Raw genomic sequence first — 13,573 nt, forward strand, 5'->3', positions numbered from 1 at the left:
GCTTACTGTGTGCTCAGATAGTGGTTGTGCTACTGTTGAGATATAATGGGCTATGGCAGATACTTCATCTGTTTTTTGTTGTTTCACTAAAAGCCCATGATGTGATATGTTGAGCAAGGATGAGACGTGTGCATTTGACGTGCAAGTGGATAGTGTAATGAGTGCCCCAGCCCAGCCATCCTTGAAAAATCTGTGCATGCATGTAAATTAACCGAGATGTAGAACTACGGTAGTTGCTTCGTCGAAACAATCTGACTTCGCTGTAGTAGCGATGTGTGTGAACATTCTATACGGCCTATAGCTTGGGTAACATTAGGTAACATTGTAGCACATAGCCTACTTTGTAACGTGTACGTCTATTCCAGGCAACTGATTACTGCCCGTCTCTCTTTCGCTAGCTGCTACTGCTGCCATTGGTTTTCTTGACCAAAAGCTTTTTTTTCTTTTTACAGTGAAGATGGGACTGGGACGGATGAACTGATGGCAAAGCCGAGCACCTACCAAAGAAGTGACTGCACGAGAATGCCCCACAGACCACGGCAGAATACTGACAGGAACAGCAACAAAACCAACTTCAGATGCATCATGTTACTTTGACGCTTCTGACATACCATGGCCACAAAGTAGTAACTTCTATTACATGTGACATGGGGTTGGCCCTATGCTCCCACATCCCATTAGTCCCATATAGCTTCCACAGGGGTTATCTTGTATTGTATTGTTATTGTGTACTGACGTGGGTTTAAGCATGATTCCACCCTGGTTGTGGTTTAGTTAAGTCCATCTCTACTATTATGAGTAGAGCATGGTTAGAGGTCATTACATTGTGGTTTAGAGGTAGGTATGGCTGGTGTTAGATTGTTAGGGACGATTTCAATGAGGTTAGGGAAAGGTTTTTGGGTGGAACAGTACCATTGCCCTGCGGGACAATTCAGTCTATTTTTTCCCCCCTTTTTTGTTTTTGTTTTCAGTGTTTGTGATGTGGGACGGGCTGTGGGAACATAGACACACTCCCTTTTGTAGACACTGTTACTCAAAATTGTTACACATAATAACTTGACCCTTCCCTCTCATTCCAGTCTCACATCAAAAACATCACCAAATCTGCCTTTTTCTATCTCAAGAACATCTCCAGACTCCGGCCCTCACTCTCCGACTCTGTGACCGAAACACTTATCCATCCTTGAAAGGCGCTATATAAAACCAAGTTGTTATTGTTATTATTATAATATAACAATATATGTCTCAATTGTTTAACAGTTGACCAATAATGATTATCTAACCCTTACAGTGACAGTTAAGGGTTTATCGAAGTGAAAATACTGTAGGGCCCCTAGGCCCTACAGGGGCAAATTATTATCAGCAGTTGTAGCATATCAGCTATATTGTATTGATGGTATTCATAGAACCTACAAGGTCTGCAACTAACGATAAATTTAATAGTCGACTAATCCAGTGTTTCTCAGCCTTTTTTTAGGCGAGGCACCCTTCCAATTCATGAAAAATTTCAAGGCACCCCAAACCAACAAGCCGTAACATGGCATCGCATCCGATACCACACAAGCTTAGAAAAGTAACACATTTGGTCACACGACCTACGTTTGAAGTTGCAGCTTACTGGGGTGACCTAAATTTACTTTATTGTGCGTAAATGACAGATGAAAGATTCCACTGACTAGCATTCACTTATCAATTTAGACAAATATATCTTATATTACATAATTTATTTATCAGCCACTTTTCCCCGGCACCCCTGTTGAGAAACACTGGACTAATCGATATATCTAGTCACGATTAGTCACGAAAAAAAAAGAGACTTACTCCAACCTTTGACAAACCTTCCTGGCCTCTTGCACAGGGATGAAACAATTCTTTCAGCTCACATTGATCTTTAAATCTGGATAGTAGCTTATTTACTCCAAGATACAACGTCCAATTCATACGTGCTGGACAATTTTAGGATTCAATAAAGTAATAAAGCTGATATAGTACCCATTTGTCAAGAGTAAGAGCATGTCAGAAGATTGAACAAAGGTCTCGACTAGGCTTCTTTGTGGAAAACTAACAGTCTATAGCAGCCTGTAGATGGAGTAAACATGTACAGCATCACAACTTCTTCACTGTAACAAATATGTGGCATATTTGGATAGTACGTGCCTCTTTCACTGCTTGTAAATATTGTAATTATTGATGGCTAGTCTTCCTCTTGTTATTTATGCCTCCAATAGATACTTTGACTAGAAAGTTAACTTGGCTCAGTTCATGCTGAAAAGAAGATACAATTATTGACAAAGACGAACATTTATTAAATCTGTTCAATTGTGTTTCTGCAGGGAAAGAGCAAGAACAAAATACAGGAAATTGATCTGAAGTGCACAAAATGTGTATCAATGTGAAGAGGTTAGAATAACGTATTAGTTAAAGATGGCTTACAAGTCTACATCAATTGCAAGATTTAAAGGATTTATAGGATGCATGCATAGAAATACTAAAACATGCAGTGAAATTAGAGTTGTGTGCCTATACTGGGCGTAGCAAGGTTTCTCGCAGGGGAGACTTCCGCAGCAGCCTCCTCTGGTCTTGGTGGACACGTCGTGGAACTCATCCCTATCTGCAACCTTGGTTGACCACCTCAGTGCTATGATGTGTTTGGCCTCGGCTTGGATGGCAGGTTGACTGCAGTTAAACATGGGAAGAAAGATAAACCAAGTTGTGCAGAATTATATAAACAAGACTGAGCTGGAATATACATACATTTAGGAAAATCATGGTGTAACAAAGAATGGTGATCACCTAATGTAACAAAGAATGTTGATCACCTAATGGTGTAACTGAACCTTGGGGGCCACCTCTGACCCAATAAACAACACAAAACCCTCAAACCAATATTATTTGAAGGCGCACTTGGAATACTGTCCACATTGCGCCCAGTTTGAGAATGAGTGTAATCACTCTACTTTCCTTCTGCCCTCCAGCGCTTTAACCCATTGTAGCCTGGAGACACATATACGCTGCATTCACGTTCTTGAGATTTGAGGGTTTTTTAAATTAAAAATGTGGGTATGTTAGAGCTGAATGAACACATTGTAATGGATAACGTGTGTGGTGAGTTGTATAGTAAGTGAGTGCGTCTGAGAGTGCTTGACTGATTGTATAGTTAGTTTTTTTTTTTGCAATGATACAAGCATGTCATGTTCTGTCTTCGTGTATAATAAAAGTGTAGTAGTAGACTACAATGATGATACAGGCCTTGTTTATCTGCGGTTTTCTTGACAGATTTCATTGGACTGGCTCTCTGATCCAGGTGTTGTGGGCAGTCAGGCTTTGTTGATTATCTGCATAAATAATACACATAAAGTCAGATGATCCATGATCAGTGCAAGCTTGCAATGTCAGCTAAATTGATACTGTGCCATTTGTGGAAATAAGCTCATATTACGCCTCCCCTTGAGTTAAATTATCGAGGTTTACCTTCCTCCTGTAATTTCAATCGTTTTCAGAGTATTGGCAATTGTTTTGCAGTGGGTGGTACACTTCTCACACCCACACACACAAAACATTTAACAGATAAAGATTTTTTTTTTTTAAAGGTGGAGGGCTTAAGATAAAATAGTAATCTAAAAGAAAGCTGTACAGAATAAATCTAAACAGTATCACTTCAACACTTGATTAGTCAAATAAGGTTTGATTGTACCACATTAAGATGGTAAGTGGGTTACTTTTTACCATTTCCATACATGGATGCAATATACTGTTAATACCACAACGCAGATGATGTCCAGAAAGATCCCGGTTGGGCGAAGGTCCAACTCGGTCATGGCACCAATGTGACAGACATTGTCTTGTGTAGGGCTAGTCTGTATGGACATCAGTAGGCCGGTTTGGTCTCAGTATCCCCTTTTTATTTCTGAAAATACAGTGTGATACAGATGTGGGAATTACAGCAGATCTTACAACAGATTACTTCTATTCATCTTCCACAATGTTCTGATTAAAACCAGTGTGTGTGTGTGTGTGTGTGTGTGAGTGAGACAGTGAAGAACGCACTTTATAGTATACACATGACATGACAGACATAAACACATTAAGTACATAAAACAATAATAGGCTAAGTGAGGCTACTCTACATGAGGTTACATTGTGGAATACTATGACATTGATGACAACAGTAGGCCTACCCTACAAAGACAAAATGCAACATTTTTAATCCGTGCTTAACATACCAAATCAGTATAACTTATTTAACTGCATTACGTGACAATACAGGATTCATATTCAAGAGAGCGAAAATAGTCTAGGACCGCTCATGAACATAACTGGACAGATCTAGTCCCAGAATGTTCTGATGTTGAACTAGTAAGCCAAGCACTGGGAGGTACTCTACCTTTAATGTACCAGTACTCTTGATATTCATACCATTTGCTAGTGACCAAGCTATCCACCTTGAATTCGCAAACTAATCACTTCATACTTGCTTGTTTTCTATGGTGTGATAAGTAACTGGTAATTTGTTGTGTAGTGATGCCTGCTAATGCTATTTTTCTAGCACTAGCACCCTCCTAGAAGAGTATCGCTATTTGACGTCTCGATCCCATTCAAAAACTGGAGCGTCCGCCAACATTGTTATTGTACAACGTTGGTAATGTTTCTTAGCATACCATCCATTACTACTTTGTTTTGCCAACAAATGACTCGTCGTCTGCGGTCACTCTGACTGCTACTTATGACAATAATCCAACTAGCATTACCACGGTGAAAATGAGACCACGTAGCCGGCTATTTCCAACGTTTTGTCAGGTTACACAACGGCAAATGCCTTTCAAAATTGTCTACATTACCTGTGAGAAAGTGTGTCAAACAACTAACACGATGATGGAGGAGATTTGGTTCCCGGATCCCCTGGATATAGGCCGCGAGGAAGCCAAGAAGAACTTGGAGGCAGCTGTCATCCTCAACGTATCTCGACAACATGCATCCACTCCTTTTAAAACTTCATGGCCAACAAGCTAATTTTACGAATACATTTCCCTAAAGATAAAACTCTAAGCCTTTCACTTGAAATGTTGACAGTACTACAGTCCCAATCACTCACAACCCTTTTTGGTCATATTTCTTTCGAATAGAAGCAGCTTTCCTCCTTGATCCATTCATGTCATGTAGGAGGTGTTACGCTTCAGACCAAAGCAGTCGATAACACCAGATTGGCACTAGTCCCGCCCGTTTGCGTCAGTGGTTCCGCCCACTGACTTTGATGGGTGAGATTGACAGATTAATTTAATTAATGGTGTGCTGAAACACACGTAACATGAAATAATTAAATAAATAAATTAAATAATGAATTGAATTGCGAAAGAAATATTTAACATTACATTATATAAATTGCCATTTAATTCATAAATTATATATTTAATGCCAATTTTAATTATTTAATTCTACTTTAAATTAATTAGTGACACATTCAATTAATTATTTGTTGGTGTATTTATTTAATAAAGCGTGGCTCATTTAGCGTTCCATAGAAGATAGGGGTAGGTTGGCGGTTTGCATCTGTCTCCGATAATTAGCTTACTCTGCCTGCTAGCTGCCGAAGATTAGCAGGATTGAACTTGCTTGTTGATGCATGAGGCGAATTCGTCATCACCGCCCTCATCGATTCAGTTTGATTCTAGTTATTAGCTGTTTCTTGGTTTCCACAAATGCTGATCGGGTCTGTTTACGGCTTTCAATGATAGTTTTGGATATCATTTGGCGATTTTGGACTTGAGTAATGTTAACCATCGACGAAAATGTAAGTGTGGAAGTCAAGATGGTGTTTTTTAGCCTGCCTGTTTCCCGCCGTGTTGATAACCTAGGATGGGTTCTACAACGTGTTCTAGCTATTAAATACGTGTATCGACAACGGTTAACAACAATACTAATTAAGTTGTAACGAAACTGGCCGCTGTCCTAAATGGTGAATGTAAAGGTAAGGGACCGATCAAAACTTAACATAATCCACAAAATGATGTGATGGTGTTTGTGGTTGCGTGGATTTTTTTTAACCATCATGGCCTAAATCATTTGATTACCAATATGTAATTCAGGGGAAATAGGGGCGCTCCACCCTCATACCTCCGCGGGTGCACCCTCATACGTCTTTTTAAAAAAATATATATAAATTACTTTTTTGAGCGCCCCTAGTAAATTGTCCTCTTCACCCTGCCACGATGCTCCCTCATGCCAAAAAATCCTAGAAAAGCTGTAATTGATTTGATAAAGGATGGATGTATTTTTTCATCGTCTTTTTGCACAACCAATAGGATCAGGATGATAGTCGGAAGAAATTGTGTCTTTCGGGGTTTGGGAGACGTTCCAAAGGCACGCGCTAGTTCTAGCACTTGTGTCCTCACGAGAATGCCACTTGTAAAACAAACTGCAGCTCAGATGTTATGATATCGACAGCATGTGTTATGTTGTGTTATGGTGGTAAAACAAGATGATGTGTCCGAGCAGGATTGTGTTAACATAATTTTGAAAACGTAAACGCGGTTGCTGCTTTGCTTTGCAGGTCTGCTGGACTCCAGTGCAATGCTGCTGAAGTAGACGAATTGCAATTCTCCGTCCCTGCCTTATGTGGAGTTTAAGCGATTGGTAAGAAGTTTTTCTTTCTATAATACTAACCCACCATATTTTGCCAATCTTTTTGTTAACATTTCTGTCTAGGCTAAAGGTCTGGCTTCCATGTTACATTGTTAGAACTACCTTACTGGAGTTATTTAAGCAGGGGCGGAGCAGAGGGGGGCGCATAGGGGCCAGGAACCCCCGGCCTCACCACTGGGGGGGGCCCCTGCCAGTGGCTTTCGATTGCCAAACATCTTGTAGGGGCCCCATTCTATTATGTTTCGTGGGCCCAACGCCTCTGACACATCTCCCGCCCCCCCTGTCCCAATACCAGTGCTCCGCCCCTGTATTTAAGGGAAGAGGCATTAGGAAGGCAAAATATTGACGATCTTGGTCATCCTAAACAAGGCATGTACTATTTGAGCTATTACTATGTCTAACGGTAGGCTTATAAAAGTTGGAAAGCTTACACTACCAGACTCCAAAGTAGTTTATTTTGACCGGGTTATTAGATTGCTGAAGAGACAACCAAGCCCCCCCCCCCCTTATTTTACACACACACACACTTTTCATTTATATCATAATCTTTTCATGATACAAAATGCAACAAATTGTATTCTATTATACAGCTATAATGAGATGTAATACATGAATTAATTAACAGAAAGGAATGGAGTGTATATCATTGAAAGAAGTTGTTAATATATTTATGAGCCATGTGGTTTGTGCTCATGAAATTGCATTTGTTTAACTTATTACAACGCACAACAAATATTTCATTAGCTGAGTAAATTACATTACTAATTACAATGGGTAGTCATGGGCAGGGCGTCAGACTTGTAGAAATGTAGATATATTTTTATTTGGTCTTTTTAGATTTTATTATGGACAGGACAGTAGGAGAGGGAGACGGGGAGGGGTCGGCAAAGAACCCGGGCACAGTGGGTTTACATACAGTGTTGAATCTCGCCCTCCAATCCGTGCCTGCAGTTCACCTAGGGAGCGCTGTCGAGACAGCAGAGCTCATAAGGCTGGCGCTAATAACTTGACATTGTGCTCGCTGTCGGCTGAAACTTGACAATATTACTGTAAGTTCTGAGATACCAATGTGGATTTCAATGAAATGTACAATAACCTGTGAGTTATGTCCTTCTGATTTCCTACAGCTTTGGCATTTATGAGTCAGGCTCCGCTAGCATCTTGCTAACAAAATTGCTTTACGGCCGTCGTGATCACAGCAATGCAGCCGGCCGACCAATCCAAACGCAGTGTGTGAAACCACTCGTGAAGTCATATTGACAATAAAGTCGTATTTTACAAAGATCCAGCGAGTTTAAACATTCAAACTAAGTGCTGTTTGAAAGAATAATCTATCCTGCTTTTTGGAAAAATAAATTGAAACGATGATGCCAATTCTCTCCCAAAGCAATGGCAGCATCGTGGTTGAGCTCCATGGGACCCTATTCATTTCAACAGCTTCTGCGCTCCTTGGCGCTCCCCTGCGCTGTCTGGATGGCGCCACTTAGTGGACAGTACCACCCGGAAAAAGTTGCGAGATTCCTCTCTCGTACTACCCATAAACACTCTCTGACCCGGGTCAGCCACATTGCAAGCGAGTGGATGGCCACGGCAGGGCCCCATTTGTTTTTTTTTAACCCAAAGGTAGGCATGGCAGGCTTATGATGAGGTCAAGGGGGCGTTGGGAAGCTTAGGATGAGGTCCAGGGGGCGTTTCTTCAAAAAAGGATGAGAACCACTGCTCTAGCACAATTCCACAACTATACTCTTCAGTTAAAGTGGTTTCAAGTTGGGGCTATCGGTATCGAGTACCGGTATATGAACATTATTCAGAGATGGGATCGGAATTTTCCCAAAGTGTCCGATACTGACATTGAGCCAGGTGTAATGTTAATTTAAAATCATAACTCTTGCATATTAGTTTTCAGATGGGATTGTTATTTTTTTACTTGTTACTTTTTACTTATTAATTGGTTTCCTGTTCTTCTGACTTCCTTTTCTGACCAAATGGTCTACTTGGGCCTACCTCAAGTTGAAACCCATGCATATATGTTGTTTTGGTATCAAATCGGAGTAGTATCGGTATCGCCAGATATCCAAATCAAGAAGCGGGTACAAGGGGGGCCGTGCTAGGTTGGCAGGAAAAGTATAGCACAATAAAAAATAATTGAATAAACCGAATAATTAATGTAAAATTAAATAAAATAAAAGTGATCTAAACAATATTCACATTCATATAATATATTATATACATTATAATAATCTATTGCATCTCTGAACATTAACTTAGTAATGTTGTTGTTATTATCTAAATACAGTGAGGCACTGCCTCACAGGCCTAGACTAGGTACTATTGTGAAAGGGGGTGCACAGAAAAAAATGTGGTATAACTAGTGTAAGAGGGGCCTTGGCTGGAATCTACCCGGGGGGGCTCGTCATGGTTAAGAATGGAAACCCCTGTGCTAAGCCATGTAAAACTACAGTTTTATTTACAGTTCACTGTTGCACTTTATCTGTTATAGATGTTGCCTGCAAAACCTGCTGTCCAATCTAGTATGGTATGCATAGCATATAGTAGTGAGGTGGACGATTGCCAGCGGTAGATATTACAGTTTCTAAAGAAAGTCTGCAGTCATTTTGACTCTGCCAGAGAGTCCACGTCACAGTCTTCCCATTCATGTGTGATCGAGCTAAGGTCAACTTTTAAATTGTGTTGTACAAGCAAAATGGCTATCGACCAACCTACATGGTGTCTTATGAAAGAAAAGTGTGAAAGCCCATTTGGAAACTCCAACTGGAGGAGGATGGGGGAGAGCACGGGTTGATAACTCCCCCCATCAACCTGGTGGGTCGGGGAGTTGAACCGGCAACCTTAGGGAGTGGCGTGGGTGCAACTAAAAAGTTAAGGCTCAGGATTTTCTCCTGCTTTTATCCCTGCAATGTATTTATAGTCTTGCTATTATCTGTTCATCACTCATGCTTGTTCACATTAATGTTACTTTTCTAATATCCACTTGGGATAAGTTGGAACACAACACTTACATAAATGTTGTCCTGTCCTTTTTTACAGATGGGACAGCGAGAAGCATATTTTCAATTCCTGTGTCTTGTACATGTACGGTATTATGGGAAGTCACTAACTCCAACTAAATCCCACTTTGCAAAATCTACAGTCGCATGAATACGTTTGTACGCCCTTCAGAATTTATTAGATTTTTATTGAAATTGGTTGTTAATTAGGGTCTGATCTTCACCAGTATCCCATGAATGAACAAACTGTGTCTGCTTTAACCCTCTCGGCGCCAAAGGTTTTTGCCCAAAACGGATGATTTTGACACGTCATATTCAAAAGGCTGTGGCTTGACATAGGTAATAGATAGAGCCTGACAATCAATGAGACATATTGAGGATGACCCAAAGTTTATTTTAGGAGTAAATTATCCCATCTAATTTGCATATTATGACGTCATATGGTGTCGGCCATTTTGAATTTATAATGAGTTATTGCATATTTATGCATATTTTTAAAATATTTTTCATCATTTATTTAATTTAATTTATAAAATTTCCCCAGACACCTTCACTATTATGTTCTGTGCATACATTTAGGTCTAGATAGCAAAAATTGTACACTAAATGTGTAATTTGTAACTAATATTGTGCAACAATGTAGCACAGTGACAAACACAAGTGAATGGAAGGTTGCCGTTTTGCCTGTAGGGGCTGGTCTATGAAGGTGACAAGTTTTTTTTAGTGCATGGAAACCCTTCACAGCAATGCCCAGCATACAGATTCAATGCACACTAGGGGTATTATGTGTATTTTGTCCATCTGTGGGTCTTTGAACCAAGTACAGCAGGCCTACAGTAGCTTACAGTAGGCCTGTCAGCGTACACCCTGAAGGACTCCGGGTATGGACTACATTTCTAAAAACTTGTGCAAATACCTATTCAAACCAAGTGTTACATTTACTGATATACAAATAAGTGATATAAAGGAACCTGTGTGTGTGTGTGGGGGGGGTACCATGGGCTATCGCCGATGTCATTCTGATGCACCAAACCCCAGCTGGTATCACAATTTTCTGTTGCTAATAGACTCAGTCAGGTCGCAATTTGACATAGTTATTACTATTATTATATTATTAGAATAGCATTGCTATTTGTTTAGACCTGCAGACGGCACAAACAGTGTCGAGTAGCGTGAACTGCGATTCCAATTTGCACAGAGTAGAATGGGCACGAGACCTGTGTGTCTCAGGCGCCTATACAATCCCCCGCTGTTGGCAGGAATATGCACACTTCTTTTGTCTTCTCTTCATTTACTTTTCTACTTAGTATACAAGCTCTTCTACAAACATCCCGACCCCTGTCACCCTGCAGGTGTTGACTATTGAGTCTGTAACAGGCAAATTACGACGCGCTTCCTCATCCCCCGTTGCAATGAACGTCGCCAGCATAGCGACAGTAGGCTATAGCCTACAAAGCAGCACGCAATATTTACCTCGCGTCTTGATCGGAAAAACCTTCCCTTCCTCATTATATAAGTCTCCTGCAGAAACAAACACTTTGTGTACTTACAAGTGAATGAATGAAGGGTTTTCCTGTTACAGTCCCCATGATCGACAAATAGACTATCGATAGTCTCCCTCAGGCACCATAACATGGGAAGTTCTACTGTGGCAGAAAATACACTCCTGTTTGCATATTACCTCATTTAGGGGCGAAATATATGATGAATACATATGTAAAACCATGACAAGTTACCATTTGAATGCATTTGGTTGTTTATTCAGTAGAATTATCCACGTAATGTCACTGCAGAGTTGCTTCCGTCTTCCGAGTTGTTTCACAGGGGAGGAGTTACTTCCGCAATGAACGCGGTTTGTAGTTTTGTAGTTTTCTTACACAAAATACCATATAAGGCGTCCCAATGTGTTTAGAACTGAAGTAAAACATGTCTGCCACCTATAGAGGTGGAAGTTGAACTACATTTGATATCCTATTTGAAAAAAATGACCGTTTTATACAATACGGCATCTCGTCGACAAAAGTCGCCTGTGGCGCCCAGAGGGTTAACTGATGCCACTGCAACAATTGCATGTAATGTATTTATTTATTTCATTACCTGTATTTGTTTTTAATGTCAAGTGCAGTGTATTACTTTGCCATGAAATAGCCGCTGCTGCTGTACTGGCTTTAAAGCAAAACAAACCAAAAGATGTAAACATTCACAGGACCGATGGACAAATTCCAAAGGATGTACAAACATATTCATCCGATTGTATCTTCCACACACTACCTGTTAGGAAGCACATCTTGTCACTCATGGCAACCCGTTCATACACGAAATGTGCCACAAGCATGTCCCGGGCCTTATTCTTGCTTAAGATACTCTATGTAGGATGGTGGCCAGAATAGGTATTGCATCTAGGCCTGGGCGATATGGACAAAAATGTATATCACGATATGGATTATTTTATATCATGATAGCGATATGTATCACGATATAGCCTTAAAAAAAATTATAATAATAAAAAACCTTGGTCAACCAGTTTGACGGACAGGGTCGAAAAAAATCTTTCATCGCCTGTTTTCACCAGTCATCTCGTTTCCCAATGTGAGAGTCCCACGAACCAAGAACACCACAGATGCGCAAATTGCGGCCATAAACAGCAAGGTTCACGTTAGCCAACTATGGCCGGACATTGGCATGAATGACCGGCAAAATAAAATGTGACTGGACAAAATGTCTGACAAAAAATGACTGTAATTAGTCAGTAAATTATATTAGCGCATTTTAAATAGGCCTACTTAATGTTACAAAATACCAGTAGGCCTAATATGAAACTGAACAAAGCTGAAAATATTTGTGAATAGCCTATGTAAGAACTTGTTATAAACAGCACGCAATAGCCTATTGCTTGCTCTCGTCCCCACCAGCGTTGTCCCCAACCACGTTGCTTCCCAATAATCACTTGACTCACGCTGGTTGCTGTCGAGGAACAATTCTGTTTGATGTATTTTTACCAATATATCAGTGAACACAACAAATAAAAGGGCATTGCATTTGCAAAACCGTTTCATGCCCAGAAGTCAAACCTAACTGTTTGGGACTCAATAGCCTTGGTCTCATTAGCCGCGCTTCAGCGGCCCGGGGCCGCCCGGGGCTCAGGAGAGTGGCCGGCTCGGAGCTGCCGGCCCCGGGCCATTTTTTGCCTGATCGGACTCATAGCCGACCCCAGGCACATTCAGGTACACGCCTTGTTTGTGAAACGTCAGTCGGGCACAGCCCACTTTCGCCCCAAATCACAGAAGGACAACAACAGAACAACGACAAAGAAGAAGAAAATTGAGCAAACTCTGCTGGAGCAGGTCGCCGTTTGGCTCGTAGCCTACGGACAAAGACGACAAGAACTGCAAAGAAAATGGCTTGCCTTTCAAGAACAGTTTTATTACATGGCAAAGTTGTCGATTCAGAAGCTGTATGGGACGCAGCGCATGTTAAGAAGACAAAGACGCATGAAAATACGAGCAGCTCGACAACTGAGAGTGAACAGAAGGAGACGTGCGAACATGCCCAGTTAATCCCCCCAATAGCGCACAGAAGCATGAGCCCCGGACATAGCGAGACATGAATGTGCAGGTAATTGAATAAGTTACCATGTGAAAGGAGACCAAATCCCTGAGACATAGCACCTTCATCAGTTGCTATAGAAAATTATGAGCCCCGGACATAGCGACACACCCCCTCGTTGCGGCGTGCCACCTGTCTATTCATGGTGAATGTGCAGGTAATTGAATAAGTTACCATGTGAAAAGAGACCAAATCCCGGAGACATAGCATCTTCATCAGCTGCTATAGAAAATGATGAGCCAGGGGAATAGCGACTATTTATTAAAGTAGCCACGGAAGTAGCGTAGCCTACAAGTCGTTCAATCTGCATAACATCGGTG

At 41.0% G+C, this 13,573-nt stretch overlaps 1 long non-coding RNA gene across 1 annotated transcript; it reads right to left on the reverse strand.

Annotated features, from left to right (window-relative positions):
• Nucleotides 1-2,868: 2,868 nt before the first annotated feature.
• On the reverse strand, nt 2,869-5,322 carry LOC134469015 (uncharacterized). Its single transcript, XR_010038920.1, has 3 exons — nt 4,839-5,322; nt 3,762-3,907; nt 2,869-3,335 (listed from the first exon to the last, which is right to left on the reverse strand). It is a non-coding gene; the product is annotated as an uncharacterized LOC134469015 (long non-coding RNA).
• Between the last annotated feature and the right edge of the window lie 8,251 nt (nt 5,323-13,573).

The sequence above is a fragment of the Engraulis encrasicolus genome, chromosome 18, assembly GCF_034702125.1.
Source record: "Engraulis encrasicolus isolate BLACKSEA-1 chromosome 18, IST_EnEncr_1.0, whole genome shotgun sequence".
Lineage (NCBI taxonomy): Eukaryota > Metazoa > Chordata > Actinopteri > Clupeiformes > Engraulidae > Engraulis > Engraulis encrasicolus.